General features: G+C 36.8%; 1 protein-coding gene and 1 long non-coding RNA gene across 2 annotated transcripts in view; one reads left to right on the top strand and one right to left on the bottom strand.

Annotated features, from left to right (window-relative positions):
• Positions 1-14,955, bottom strand: part of EVA1A (eva-1 homolog A, regulator of programmed cell death) — a 160,653-nt gene that overhangs the window by 113,018 nt on the left and 32,680 nt on the right. The window lies entirely within an intron of this gene.
• On the top strand, positions 680-4,352 carry LOC140329979 (uncharacterized). The gene is made up of 3 exons (XR_011920540.1): positions 680-1,773; positions 3,509-3,621; positions 4,012-4,352. It is a non-coding gene; the product is annotated as an uncharacterized lncRNA (long non-coding RNA).

Here is a 14,955-nt window from a genome sequence, read left to right as displayed (position 1 = left end):
TTTAAAATAATTGTGGTAATGTACAGAACCAAAACTAGAAAAGTCTCTGTCCAAATATTTATGGACCTAACTGTATAACCATACAATAGGGAATCGGTAAAACATGTCATTTATTTTGAACAGTATGTCCATTTTGGCAAGATTTTCCTCACTTCCAGTAATGAAGAGAAGCTGATAAGAGGGAGAAATATCTACAAAGTTAGGGGCATTTCATGTTTAGTTGTAACCAGAATTACCGTCCCCATTGTTCAAATTCCCTCCAAAAATTCTGTACGGCTGACAGCTGTAAAAAAGTTGTATTACATGCATTTCAGTAACCACAAAAACAGCTGAGTGGCTAATGAACAATGCTGGGCCAGCTAAAAGGGACAGAGGTTGATGTACTCCCATCGCCATTACCAGGACTAAAAGGTTCCATGTCATTTTTCTCCAAAGTTTCTCTAGTATGTTCACAACTTCATTTTGAAGAAGCAATGTCTACACTTACTGGCATGTTGGCCGGAATTATGTTGTCAATCTTTACTACATTGCCAAATTTAGTGCTAAAGATAAGATTGGTTATATTGTCATGTGAATCCTTGTGCTTTTTTAAAAGTAAGAGTATATACAGTAAATGGGCTGGCTTTTTTAGAATAAATGTTTACAAATTTTCATAAACTTGTTAATTTTCCAGGTTGGAATTCCAGAAGAGCTGGTGAAATGCTGTGCAAGTTCTTGATTATATATCCCCTTAAAGGCCTGATGCATAGAAACCACCTACTTATTGACGAAAGATGTTCAGAGTCAAACTTAGTGACATTGGGACTAATGCAACTAGCAGGCACTGTTCATCAAGGTTTCCAATCATATTGTCTCCTGAACTTTGTCCATGGAGGGAGACCATTGTGGTATATCCTGGAGTTGATATCTGGGCCTTTGGTGCCCATTTGTACGTTGCACTCGGAGTATATCTGCCATGGGAAAAGTTTGATTGAAATCCAATATTTCAAAACTTTGCAACGGTCAGAGCAACATTGGCCATGTCCACCCCTAAAGAGCTGAAAAAACTTAGGAGGGCTTAAGATGTTTTATATCCCTTTCTCCCAGGACCCATGCAACTGGAACCAAGTTGAGTTATTCAGAATGATCTGTATTTTGTATTTCATGGATTTATTATTTTTTAAAACAAGCTATAAAAGGGAAAGTTGTATAAAAAATGCATGAATGAACAGTATAACTCAAATATAAAAGAGAAATGGTTTTGCCAAGAGCAAAATACAGTTGCAACAATATAATAAAACCTAAAAGGTATGGAAGATCTAAATCCACCAGTTGATAAAACTTGAGCAGAGCTATTTGAATGAGGCTACAGTATCAAAATGGTAACTGATGGACTCAAACTTAAGCAGAGCTATTCATGTGCATTTTTTAAAGGGACCTGTGAACATGCCATACAAGCAAGAAGGACACAGAAGCACGATGAAATAGAGAATGAGAACAAATGGTAATAAGGCAAAAGATGAACTTGATGATCATGGATAACCAATGTTGATGTGTAACGCATCCTTGTGAATGATCCCACCTCTGTTGTATTCGTAGTACCATAAACAATGGCGGTGCTGTTTCTATCATCCAACATCAACTTTTACATAGACTCTGATGTTGAAATCTTGACAAACCTCAAAAATGGAAGTCTGAGAATGAGAGGCTGGAAAGATCAAACATCCTGCAGACCTGATGGGGAGAAATTGGCAGTCTACTGTGGTTCATAACTTAATGTAAAAAGGGACAGGGGTAAGCATTCATCTCTGGATCATTTTATGGTGATAATTATTTCAAAGTTCTTTGTAGGACATGTTTAAAAACTTTACACTGGTGTTGTGACTAGGCTTTATCACCAACTCCCTGGAAAGGGCTCCCTAAATTCTGCACAGGGATGCATATTTTGGATTACAGCTGGAAGGCTAGAATTTATTACCATTTTACATTGACACATGTTCTAATTCATGTTTTTTGCATTATACCTCGGTCTTTCTTCAGTGCGAATAACTGGGAGCCTTAAAGACCTTCTTTGGTCTCAGTATTGTGTGATCATCCATTAGACTGTTGTGTGGGTTAGGGAGCATTTCTAATAATTTGAAGTATTCGGCTTTGCAATATTTAGAATTGTAGTTGATGCCAAACTCAATGCAAATAAGTATTTGGGGCCCAATATTACTGGTATTAAAAACCCCAATATTTAAGAACTAAAATAAATTAAGAGTAATTTTCATACCAAATATACTAAATGTTTTTGTTTCTTTTTTGTTTTTGTTTTTTAAGGGCAGTCTAGAATGTCTGGTATGTTTTATGAAATAGATCTGACATTCACCACGCTAGTGGAACATCCCTCATTGAAAACACTTGTACCTGGAATATTATTCTCGAGCGGTCAGCTGAATATCAGATTCACTGCTTAATAAATAGACTCTAGATGTAGCTTACAGTAATGTCAGATTTTATACTGTAGGAGTTTGTATTAAACAAATATTGTTAAATATACCAGAAGGGCTTATTTATAACCACCATAATTAGAGACCATGCATGTAGACCATTTTATGGTTGTTGCAAAACTACAGACAGCATATTCTGCAAGAATAGTGATGTATAATGGTTGTTGGGTAAATACCACTTGCTGGCAAAAATTCATACGGTTTGTGTAATGCCACCACATTAGGCTGGCTATCAAGAGCTTTGTAATGAGATGCAATGAAATGTCCAGCCATATATTATATCTAAGACTGTCTATTCACAATGTGGTTGTTGGTCCCTTGGTTTTCCCATGACTCATTGGGTACCTGTATACAGCCACCGGGTATATATTCCAAGGTTTCTTTATCAGGTGCTTGGAGAGGTCACTACCTCATCAGGTGTTGGGTAAGTGGGCAAGTGACCCTCATTGTAAGTGGTAACTGTTATATGTGCAGCTGGAGAGACAAATCTTACATAGTGTACCTGCCTATTATGAAAGTGACTTGATTCTAGTAGCGGCTTGTTGTCCCTAGGTCTTGAATCCCTCCAGGTCCTCACTCTTGTTGGTCTGGACTTGGTGTTGTTTCTATATTATTTTTTTTTTTTTTTTATATCTCCATTTCGCAGCGAATATGGCCATTCTCGCTTAACGAAATTGTAAGCGAGACCAGCCGATTCGCCAAACAAGATCACATTAAAAAAAAAAAAAAAATTGAGCTCAGAGTGCGATCCCCGGCACTAGAGGTTAAATGGGGCCATTCAAAACCTCTAATGCTCTCTAATTGGCTGAGGAAAGCTTTTGCAATAATTGTGTGGCACCATGAAAATTTACAATTTATCCAATCCTGGGAAAATATAAATCATATACATAAATATCAAAATATAAATATGTTACTTCAAGGCCAATGTTGTGTATACTGCCATGAGGGTTTCACTTTGTTTTCTACTGACATAATGCTAAGAATCTTACTAACAGTGCAGCTACACTGAATGCTCATTACCTTGTCTGCTCTTCCAGTTATTTTTCCTATGGATCTTACTCTTGGCTGAAGATTGTGGTGTACAGCTAAGTTTATTTGCTTGGCCACCCTAGAAACGGCTTGCTGAAATGTATTGGCTCTACTTAAAATGGTAAATCGGACCTTTTTTTTTTTTTTTTTTTTTTGCAGATGATAAGCTGGTAATCAAAGCCTTGTCTAGGGTTTCCCTGATAGTAAATTCATATACAGATAATTTCTCTCTCCCTTTTGATGTTGAGCAGATTGTCCCATTAACCAGCAGTAACAGGCTTCATGTCCTCTTTCCCAAATTTCCCTAGCAGGTTTACAACTTTATTTGAAAGAAAAATGGCTGTCCATTTACTTGGCATGTTGGCAGGAATTATGTGGTCCATGCTTCCTTCATTGCCAAATTTAGACATGTGAATCAATAATGTGGTATTTAGATGGGGGGGGGGTTTAAGTTTTTTTTTTTTTTTTAATTTTGTAATATTTCTTTTCTTATTATTGTGTTATTTTCCAGGTTGGAATTCCAGACAAGCTGGTGAAACGATGTGCAATAAAAATATCACAGGATTGTGACTTTGGACTAATATAACTTGCAGGTACTGGTATATCAAGGTTTCCATTTTGTTTCTATATGTTCCCTGAATTTGTGTATTGAGGGAGAGCATTGTTGTACATCCTTGTGTTCCTGTTTGGGCCCTTGGTGTTCTATGCGGCACATAAAGAATTCCTGCACTGAGGGGGAAGCTTTGGTTGAAGATCAATGTTAGCCATGTCAATGTTGCTAAAGGGCTGAAAAATCTTAGCAGGAGTGCGACGGATGCTTTATATCCCTTTCTCCCAGGACCCATGCTGCAGGAACCAAGTTGGGAGTTATTCAGAATTTCCTGTTTCATGGATTTCTTATTAATATATTTATATTAAACAAAAACCTTTTCATTACCTTGTCTTCTCTGTGAATAATTTGTTTTTGTGTATTTATTAGGCTATGTTTGGGGATTAGAGTGTTCCAACTATCCGAAGTTCTTACTTTTGCAAGTGGATCTTGATGCCAAACTCAATGCAATTTTTTTTTTTTTTTTTTTTGGCCCATTATTACTGGTATTGAAAACATAATAATGTAACAAAACTAAAATGTGACCAACTAATTCTCTAGTAATTTAATGTTAACAAGATTGCTGTATTAATATTAACACTATACAGGATTTATATAGTGCCAACATATTATGCAGCGCTGTACAGGAGGACCCTACCCTGAAGAGCTTACAATCTAGGAGGGTATGTGCAGTAACCCTTGTCACTGGTTAGGTGAGTGGGGAGTATAAATGTAGTTTATTAGGGAAATGTAGGATTTCCTTAGTGTTTATTCAATAGTAAATCTGACATTCATCATACATTCTTTGGTGGGACTCCAATCACTAGAGAAACTGCAAGTGCTACGTCAGTCATACTGCAACTTGTATTGAGTCATGGTACACTACACTGTCATTCAAACACATAATGCTACATCATAGGCTCTATTTACTAGTAATAGAATATTTGTTTAGCCTGTGTATAGAACTAATCAGCCTGAACTTGAATGAAATATTTTTTTGATGAAGAAAAACGTTTATATTATGCAAATGTGGACAGGCAAAATGGTTGCCACCAAGTTTTTTTTTTCATGTCCCCTCTTCACGAATCTATAGGACATCTTTCAGTGTGTTGGAGAAGTAGTATTTAATCACATTTTAATGCTGATTGTTTGCATCTGCAGCTCCTTATGTTGCCAGCTGGCTTGTCATTAGTAGGTCTATAGAAGCCAGAATTCACATTCCTAAGGCTGGGTAAAACCATTTTTTGTTGCTGGAAATGATCAGCCGACCACTGTATACCATGTCATCTTCTCATCCAAGATGGGCATGATTGTTCAGATAATCATCTGACGTGTGTACACAGCGTAACACTGCATTTAGCATTAGGACCTGTAACCTTGCTCGTACTCTGGGCAATTTCGCCTACAATATCCTGACCTTGGCAAGGTTAGAATGTTGTTTTTAGCTTTTTTCCACTGTGTGTGTGTGTGTGTGTGTGTGTGTGTGTGTGTGTGTGTGTGTGTGTGTGTGTAAAAAAAACATGAAATGATGAGTTGCAAGGAACAGGGGTAAGCATTCATCTAGGGACGGGCCTATTTCATCCAGATAATTATTTCAAAGTTCATTTTAGGATATGATTAAGCAAACTTTGCAGTGTGACATGAGTAGACTTTGCCGTCACTTCCTTGAAAATGAAAGTGCACCACAGGCGTGCATATTGTATGCAGGTGAGTGGCTAGTTTTCATTGAGTCATTTTTTTTTATTGAGTTTTAATTAGGTGTGTGTGTGTGTGTGTGTGTGTGTGGTTTATTAGGGCAATCTAAGATTTGTAGAGTGTTTATAGAGTAGTGAATCTTGACATTCACCAGACATTCTCTTGTGGGAAAATCAATCACTCCTGTAGACAATTTGAAAACCTGGGAAAACTGTAAGTGCTGCATCTCATAGCCATTCAGCATGGCAATGTGCAGCAGGAATTTATGCCATCTAGTGGACATTCTCAGTAATGTATGTTCTGCTAAAGACATTGCTCTGTTCAGTCTTACATATGATATGAGTATAAATGAGTCTTATATAGCTGTTCAGTTAATACTCCCAAAGATTTATTTAATTTTTTGGTAAAAATTTAAAGGAAAAAGTCAGGCTTTTGCTGGCTTTGTATTTGTGTGTTAGGTGTTTGTATCCATGTTATTTAGAAAAAGAAATTGAGGTAATTTTTGGTTGAGGAATATATTGCTTAATTACATATTACAATACATATGAACTATATAAGCATTTGAAAAAAAACGTACACGTGACAAATGTTAAATCAAAAAATCACAGATCAAAATAAATAATAAAAGTTGTACTCAAAAGGTACTAGTGTCTCCAAATACTTCTTGATGCGTTTCGCCAAATCAATGGCTTCAGGGGATCAAGAGACTTGGGTGGGTGTAGACTAAAGAAAAGGGCATATAAAACAAAATTTGCTTAGATTTATATAAACTATGATATAGAGAGCATATCCTATTACATAGCAATAGAAGCAAGTGAGTATTATGATGATGCAATAAAACAAGCAACTTGTTATACATGTTTGTGATGATGATACTGCACATTTTTTTTTGAATAAATTATTTGTTTACAAGGAGATATGAACAATAATGTTGACATGGCAAAAAGTTTACTACTTTTATATTTTGGATTCCTCTCTTCTACCCTCAGTAAGTCTTCCTAATATCCTTTACATTATGGAATATAACTTTATAACTTTGAATTTATATGCTGACTAATTGACTGGGAAAATCATATATTAAAACTATTGTATACTCATAGAATCTTTTTGCCATGTAAACATTATTGTTCATTCTTCCTTGTAAGCAAATACTACACATTTCTGAATATATTATTATTATCACGAACATGTATGATAACAAGTTGCTTGTTTTAATGTATCATCATAATACTCGTTTCTATTGCTATGTAATAGGATATGCTCTCTATATCACGGTTTGTATCCATCTAAGCAAATTGTTTTATCTGCCCTTTTCTTTAGTCTATACCCACCCAAGTTTCTTGATCCCCTGAAGAACCCATTAGTTTGGTGAAACGTGTCGGGAAATATTTGGAGACACTAGTACCTTTTTGAGTACAACTTTTTTTTTTTTTTTTTTTTTTTTAAATCTGATTTTTTTTGTAACCTGTGTCATGTATGTTTTATTTCAAATGCTTAAAACGTTCATATGTATTGTAAAATGTAATTATTAAGCAACATATTTCTCAACCAAAAAGTACCTCATCAATGTCCATTTCTAAATACAATGATACAAACACTTAATATACACAAATACAAAGCCAGCAAAAGCCTGCCTTTCTTTTTTTTTTATATTTTTCTATCACTAACTTCAGGCTTGGCAAGATGGAACCATTGATTAACAATGGAGTGAGCAAAAAAAAAAATTTTCTTTTGATTTTTGGCTAGTGTCGATGCTAAACCTGTTGTTACTAAGATTTCTCAGCACATCTTGGCCTAGAGTCCTGAATACATTTTTTTTCCAGTGGCAGAAGTTGACACTTCCAATATCACAATAGCTAGTATTTAGTTGCATTCAACTAAACTTGTTTGGATGTTGATTAAAGTGTACCTAAACTCAAAGCATTTTTACTTTATTTAGAAGGGTTGTCTACTCTTCTATGTAAAGAAAAAATGTAATACTGTGATATTTGTTCCTGGAAAGATAAATATCTAATCCATGTGGTATAGGCCCCATAAGTCTGTTTAGGGTTGCCCTGATAGTGAATACACATACAGATTATTTCTTTCTCCCTTTTGATGTTGAGCACATTGACAGTTTCTTGAATTGGTTGAATATGTTTACCCTGGTAAGTTAGGGAATTTCTAATCTGAACCTCATTTACCAGTTACCAGCTACCCACCTTCTGTAACTCAGATTTGATAAAAAAAAAAAAATTGGTTGCTCATTGCAACAACCAAGGGCTGTAAGTAGTAACTGCTACTATCCATTTCCTGTTCTTTTGCAGCTGTTGGACAGAACAATCTGACCCATATTATGCCAGATTCTGTGGCAGCTCTTATTGCCCCTACAGGCAGAAGGTTGGTGATTATTTACTAAGAACAATCTTCAACAACAGGAGATTTATGTGCTGGACAACTTCTATGCTCATGAGATGGTACCACCATAGACTCTAATGGAAGCATGTTTCTACCACCTAAAGTAAATATACTGTCGCCAATATAAAAGTTTCCTTATTGATGTATATATATATTCAGCTGCAATTTGTTGTATTTCCTACCCAGAGAAAAAAAGCTCTATTATTCTGACTGAGGAAGTCCTAGCTTGGGTCTGCCATTATTTGAATCAGGACGGGTGCAATCCTGGTTGATGTTGTGGCTTTCTGTCAGTATATTGAATCCGGTTTTTGATCTGATTTCTCCTGCTTCTGATTGCCCAGAGGTCCAGTACCCCAACTCTGCTTCCAACTATACAGAGGCTCTGTTGTAAGTTCAACATACCTCCAGAGTCTAAGCAGTCAAGCTTGCCTCAAATTACCTCTCCTTAACATGGGGAGACCCAGTTGCTTGTCACTTTCATGGTCTGATAGCAGACCAAATCTAAGGTTAAGCCACCTCTGTGAACCAGTTCTCCTTACCTATATATGTTATGTTAGGTGGGTGGCTCTTTGGAAGATCCCTGACTTTAAGACTATTCCATGTATGCTGCCATGCAGGTCTCTTCCTTTTCTTTGTTTGGATACTGACACCAAGCTTCATGTCTTCAACTATACATGTCATTTGATTGTGACTACTGCTAGATATACAGTAACCTATATAAATGATAAGAATTATTGCATTCTCACTTATCACCCAAAGCAAAGTTATTGGCTCATGTAATAAATGTCATCCGTTGTCATATATCTTTAACACTTGCTGTACTTTCTTCTTTCTCTAAGTAATGAGTAATCTTTACTCATTCCAGCTTTATGGGTACCTCCTAATCTTATTTCTTTTCCAGGATTTGACCCCCACAGGATCTCTCCACTCAATCATCCAGCCAGATAAAGGAAAATTTGCTGACACAGGCATTATTTGATTTGTTGTTGGTCTTCTATCAACTGGAGTTGGCTAATTTGGTAAGAAACAAACCTTCTCTGAACAGTCTTATGCCATGGGGCAGGTTTTGCATACAAATGGGACATGATCACTAGCTGTTAGGTAAGACTATGTACATGTCAGATGGTTCTCGGCCGATACAAACGGTTGGGTTTGTCTGAAACCAGAATCTGATGTGTTCAGACGTCTATTATGGATCCATCCTGGTGGATTTAGGAACTTCAATGGAAGCAAAGGGAGGAGTGCAGCAGGGTGTAGCTCGCTCATTTTTTCCCCTCTCAGAACAGAATGGCACTGTAGGTATGATCATTAACAACTATAAGTGTGTGTATGTAGCCTAACACTTAAAGTAAGCTTCCTCCGAGTGCAGTGTAAAGTTTATTAAACGAAACAGTAAGGAATGGGTAAAACACTGGTCTGTTATTTTGTCCTTTTTTGCACTATTTTCATTCCTTTCTGTAATAGGAAAATTCTTTATTGAGTGAGGGGAGTCTCATTATTGTAACAGAATAGTAGTACAATTTTCTCTTCCTCTTAATTCTGTTCTACTGCCAGTCCTGGTGACTATTGACAGGTGATCCAAAATTTTACATGTCGCAAATTTTTACTTTACTGGAAACGTTGGCAGGAATTATGTCATGTGGTCTACTTTCCATCCTCCCTACAATGCCAAATTCAGTGCCAATGATAAGATTGGTTGCACTTAAGTAGATGTGACAATCCATGTGCTGTTTAAGAATCAACAATGTGGTATGGGGTGGCTTTTTAGGCCAAAATAAATTGTGAAATATTACTGAAAGCCTTTACTTTCCAGGTTGCAATTAAAGAACTGATAAATGCTGTGCAATACAGATATCCCAGGCCCTTGAATATATTCACAGCAAAAGACTGAGGCATAAATAACCTAACGTCAAACAACATACTTCTGATTGATGAGTGATGTCACCAGCGGCAAACAGAGTGACTTTGGACTAACTTACAGGTACTGTTCTGTTAAGGTTTCCAATCATTTTATACATATACCTAAACTTTGTGTACTGCAGGTGATAATTGTTATACATCCTAGTGTTGATATCTAGCCACTTGGTGGTCTTCTGTATGTTGCACCCACGGGGAAATGGGGGGGGGGGGAGCTTTGGTTGAAGATCCAGTGTCTTAAAAACATTGGCAGAGCAACATTGAGCATGTGCCACCATTAAAGGGCTGAAAAAACTTTTCTTCTAGATCCATGCTGTGGAAGACAAATTTGGGAATTATTCAGAATAATCTGATTTTTTTTTTTTTTTTATTTATTGGGTTTAATGGATACTAAGGGGAAAGATATATTTAAAGGAACGGATCATCAAATATAAAAGGAAAATTTGCCTGTCAAGAACAGCAAAATTCAGCTGCACAAATATAAATAATAAAGCTTAAATGGTATGGAAGATCAAAATCAACCAGTTGACAGTTGAGCTATTTGAGTGAGCCTACAGTATAAAATCAGTAGTTGGATGAGACTTTTGAATGAATGAATTTTCAATGGATCCCTGAAGATGCAATACAAGCACTGATTTTGGGGAATAGTAAGACATGGCATATGTTGCATTGAGAGCAAATTGTACAAGAGGGGGAAGATAAACTTATTGTTTGATAACCAAGGCATTTGGAACACATCCTTGTGAATATGATCTCCCCTATTACATTATTTCTAAAAGAAACACAATGCTGCAGTGCAATCATCCAACAGCAGCCTTTAGGCTCTAAAGTGGAAATCCTGACAGACTTCAGAAATCTATGTCTGAGCATGAAAAGCTGCCAAGATTAGACATCCTTCAGGCCCGAAGAAGAGAAATTGGTAGAGCCTCTCCCTGTTTTCTGTGGTTCATCGTTTCATGTAAAAAATTATTAATGAAATGATGAGTTGCAAGGAACAGTGTTAAGCATTTAGGACTTTCATGCACTTATTTTTCTTCATAGGACCTATGACATAACTAGGCTTTACTAACAGCTTCTTGTATAAAGCACCCCTAATTCTGCATGGCCCAGGACAGCACATGTTGGTATAGGGTACACATGCAGCTGGAAAGATATTGGGCGTGGGGTCTATCCCTTACAATATTTTCTATAAAACTGTCTGCCCTCTCACCATATACCAGACATTGAGAATTAAATGTCTGCAGAACAATAAAACTACAAACACAAACTAATTTTAAACTTCTTAAGCCTTATATAGTACAATAAGGCATGGGTAATACAGGGTCACACATTATATTGGTGGAAACAAAGTATATGAATGTACCTAGAAAAACAGGTTACTTGTGATCCTCTTTTATTTGCAGGACTAGTGCAGTTCAACATTAATTACATAGGTAGCTGGTGAAGGAGCAGATTAAATTAAACTTGCGGCCTTTGTTCACGGTTTCCAACTGTAGGAGCAAAATCACCTTTCACAGTGCTATTAGGTTTAGCCAATACTTTTTTTTTTTTTTTGTTCCAGTAAAGATACTGTTCATATAAATTGCTTTAGTTTTTTATAATTCAACCCATACACTCTACTTTGAATTCTCTGAAGCAGTTAAAGCCAATTAGTATTACTTTGTTACTTGTGCTACTCAAATATTTGATTTGTTACAGGTCTGACTTAAAAAAAAAAAAAAAAAAAGCTGTAAAAATTTGTACCATACAGTTGGCCAGAGCTCTGGATTTTTTTAGAGACCTTGGGCCGGACATGTTTTGCTCATGGACAAGGATTTTCAAAACTACTCTTTGATTTTAGCCTATTGACAGTGTGGTCCCCCCTGTCACAATGATCCCTTATGTCCTCAAAATTGTGCAGTTTGCAGTACAAGGAATATTTGCTCTTTGCTCCAGCGTAGATTTCTGGGCTTTTGCGGTTTTTCCTCGACGTTGCTTTAATGGGATCCTTTCCCTGGATAAAGGCTGTGGAGGAGGATATGATGTAAAGTGGGGGAAAGAAGTATTTGATCCCCTGCTAATTTTGTACGTTGGCCCTCTGACAAGGAAATAACCAGTCTATAACTGTAATGGTAGGTTTATTGTAGCTGTGAGAGACAGAATAACCACAAAAGAACGCTCAAAAGTCTGAGCTTGATGTGCATTGTAATGAGTGAATAAGTAATTGATTCACTATCAACCAGCAAGATTTCCGGCTCCCAGGTGTCTTCACTGTATGCAGGTAATGAGCTGAGATTAGGAGGACCCTCTGTAAGGGAGTGCTCCTAATCCAAGCTTGTTACAGTACCTGTATAAAACACACCTGTCCACAGAAGCAATTAATCAATCCGATTCCAGCCACCATGGCCAAAGCGCTGTCCAAGGATGTCCAGGACAAGATTTTAGACCTACACAAGGCTGCACTGGGCTACAAGACTATCGCCAAGCAGCTTGGTGAGAAGGTGACAACAGCTAACAAGATAATTTGCAAATGGAAGAAACACAAAATAACTGTCAATCTACCTCGGTCTAGGGCTCCATCCAGGATCTCCCCTCATGCGGTGAAGGTGTCCTGTCCCCTTAGTAGAAAAACACCCCCAAAACATAATGTGTCCACCTCCATGTTTGACGGTGGGGCAATTTGTTTTAAATTTAGGGGAAATACCTGAAGCAGCAGTCACCAGTGCTGGGGTCCCCACAGGTTTCCTTTTCATCCCTGCTCTTTTCAGAATTTTTAGTTTTTCTACCACTCCTGGTCCTGGTAATCGCTGTCCCTGGAACTGATGTGGCTCTATTTAATAATTATTTTTATTGTCAGATTCAAAATTTTTGTAGACACAGACAGGACTTCCTATTCTGACAGCTGTGCACTTTTGGGATTAGCCACTAGATGGCAGAAAAACTCATTATTTTTAATAGGAACTAAAATGATTCTCCCAAAGAGATATAAGTTACTGGTAGCTAATTTCAGGGAGAATACATTATTCACAGGGTGAATAAAAAAGAAAAAATATTAGGTGGTAAATCTCAGCAACAGTGACCTTCAAATGAAACATGGAATCGCCCAATTGTGAAAAGTTTTGGCTTAAAAGTTTAGGAGGCTTCAGTTCTAAAAAGTTTTTTGCAAATGTAACTCAACATTTTGCACTGCTTAGGAAATGTTTACATGAAAACAAGACCAAAATACAGACTTGAAACACAGTATAGTGTCAGCCCTTGAAGGTACATTAGAATAGCAGTGCTTTGTATTGAAGACTAAATAGATATTAGTGGACAGTCAATCATTCTATGTCTGTATTTAGCCATGTAACTCATCAAGATGTAGTAATTTGTTGAAATTGTATGGGGATGGTATTCCAGGGTCTGTTATCATAAAACAAACAACTTTCAAGTTGTCTGGAGAGAAACCTAACTATTGCTTGCCTGCCAGGCTTCTATTTACTGGATGTCAACAGGGAAGATTTAGCTTCTGCTTACATTACTAGCGCAGTACAAAGAGTAATAAAAAGCTGAAAACTGAGGGACAACTAAACATACCCTCCGGCTATGTGCTATTCCACAGGTAATTGACTGTAAACCACAGGAAATTCATTAAATCAACAATGGACAAGTTAAACAATGATGTAAGCATGATCAGCAATGCTGATGCATGTTAGTAGAATACCAGACCTCCTGACGTGGCTAATGCATGTATAAAAAAAAAAATGCATTCACCTAAAGAACCCTCTCCCTTACAATACAAAAACATATCGGACTTTGGCCCTTGTTTCCAGTTTTGCTACAACTGAAAAATAAAATTCTACTACCTGTGTTGAAATAGTAAATTAAAAAAGCAGACACATCCTTTTATTGCAGAAGGGAGCAATAATGGCACCTACATTGGTGTGCTATAATCAGCAAGTATGCAGCACATAATTGCCAGTCATTGCAAATGCTAACCAACACTGAGAATTTAGTTCCACTTTAAGTATAACTGTTCTGTAAAATTATAAGTGCCACTGATAATGCAAACATTATTTAAAATAAATTTAATTAAAAATTGTGAACGCACTTATGTGAGTAACCTTTTAGATGGAGAGTACTAATCCAGACTGTTCTCATACTTTGTAGTAGCAGGAGTGCTTAGTGCCGGTGATCTCTCTTAACTCAGCTTTTCCTACATAAACTAGCCCATCCATGACCTAACCTTTATCAGAAAACTTCCATGTTCCTTAACTCTCATATAGCAAAATCTAATGGAACGCAGGCCTCCATCCTGACAGTAATGGTTCTAAGCAATGTACATGGGGATATGAAGAAGCTTTATTTTTCATACATTTCAGAACAATTCTTTGTCCCATCTTTAAGGAAAAAGAGCACCTGTATCCCAGCCCTTGTGTTTGAAAATGTGTGCCATCAAATTAGTCTGGATTGGTAATCATTTCTCATTATCAGTCTTAAAGATTCCTGTTTTATTCTATTTAATATTTCATTTTTTAAGTACAAATGGTTGGACTTTTCAACCACAAGCTAGTAGTCAAACTAAGACTTACTACCCTGTTTCCCCGATGATAAGACACTGTCTTATTTTTTTTTGAAGGTCAAAATATGCTCCAGGGCTTATTTTCAGGGGGATGCCTTATTTACCCATGAAGAAGACTACAGTACACAGTTATTGTTGTCAATCATGTGCCATTCCTGTCCCCTTCAGATCAATCATGTGCCATTCATGTCCACTTCTGATCAATCTGTGCCAATCATTGTCCCCTTCTGATTAATCTGATCCATTCATTGTCCCCTTCTACTGTAATCAATAATATACCGTACCATTAAATGTCCCATTGTAATTCATCATATACT

This window comes from Pyxicephalus adspersus, chromosome 4 (assembly GCF_032062135.1).
Source record: "Pyxicephalus adspersus chromosome 4, UCB_Pads_2.0, whole genome shotgun sequence".
Taxonomy (NCBI): domain Eukaryota; kingdom Metazoa; phylum Chordata; class Amphibia; order Anura; family Pyxicephalidae; genus Pyxicephalus; species Pyxicephalus adspersus.
This window is presented reverse-complemented; position numbering and strand designations above follow the sequence as displayed.